Source organism: Sorex fumeus, unplaced genomic scaffold (genome assembly GCF_029834395.1).
Source record: "Sorex fumeus unplaced genomic scaffold, SorFum_2.1 ptg000036l, whole genome shotgun sequence".
Classification (NCBI taxonomy): domain Eukaryota; kingdom Metazoa; phylum Chordata; class Mammalia; order Eulipotyphla; family Soricidae; genus Sorex; species Sorex fumeus.
Window position 1 is genome coordinate 18,255,625 of NW_026606093.1, and position 933 is coordinate 18,256,557.

At 45.7% G+C, this 933-nt stretch overlaps 1 non-coding gene across 1 annotated transcript; it reads right to left on the reverse strand.

The window, feature by feature from the left end:
- Window positions 1-479: 479 nt before the first annotated feature.
- Window positions 480-605, reverse strand: LOC130027301 (small nucleolar RNA ACA64). The gene has a single exon (XR_008793035.1). It is a non-coding gene; the product is annotated as a small nucleolar RNA ACA64 (small nucleolar RNA).
- Window positions 606-933: the final 328 nt, after the last annotated feature.

A 933-nucleotide genomic window follows, 5' to 3' on the forward strand; every position in this document is an offset into this window, starting at 1 on the left:
ATTCATTCAATCAACAAACTTGTAATGTTCGTGTTCAGCTTGATGTTAGATGAACACTTTTTTTTTTTTGCTTTTTGGGTCAAACCCGGTGATGCTCAGGGGTTACTTCTGACTCAGGCACTCAGGAATTGCTCCTGGCAGAGCTCGGGGAACCATATGGAATGCTGGAAATAGAACCTGTGTTGGCCATGTTGGCTGCGTGCAAGGCAAACGCCCTACCTGCTGTGCTATCGTTCCAGCCCAGATAAACACATTTTTTAAAAGAAGGAATTGTCTTAAGTAAATGCCATCCTCAATTAAATAAATCCATTGCTCCCCCCCTTTTTTTTCAGCATCAGCAACTTTATTGAAAAGAGGAAAAACCAGATTCCTCTGCCTCCCTTCCTCCCTCCGTGGTGGTGCAATAGGTGGAGCGTCAGAATGGGACACTCCAGGTGTCCTGTGGGTGAAGACGGCAGAGACTAGAACACCTCCTTGAAGCATGGAGGCGCCTGGGTTTTGCCTCCCCACACCAAAGAGTGGGTGGTTAGCTGAAGACCCACTGGATCTGTGCACCAAATTTTTACCCACGGCCACAGCAAAGCTCTGGGTGATTTTCAGCCAATGCAGGAAATAAGTATAGTCCTTTAAAGATATACTTAAAAGTATATCTTTATATACTTTATATATTGGGGGACCATATGGGATGATGGGAATTGAACCCGCTTGGCCGTGTGCAAACCAAATGCCTTATTTACTGTGCTATCACTCCAGCCCAGAACTTTTATATTTTTAAATATTATTTTTGTGTGATCATCCGAACTACCTGGTTTAATAGCAGGGCATAAGTGTTAGCCCTAGCACAGCGGGTAGGGCGTTTGCCTGGCATGCAGCCAGCCCGGGTTCTATTCCTTTGTCCCTTTCGGAGAGTTTGGCAAGCTACCGAGGGTATCC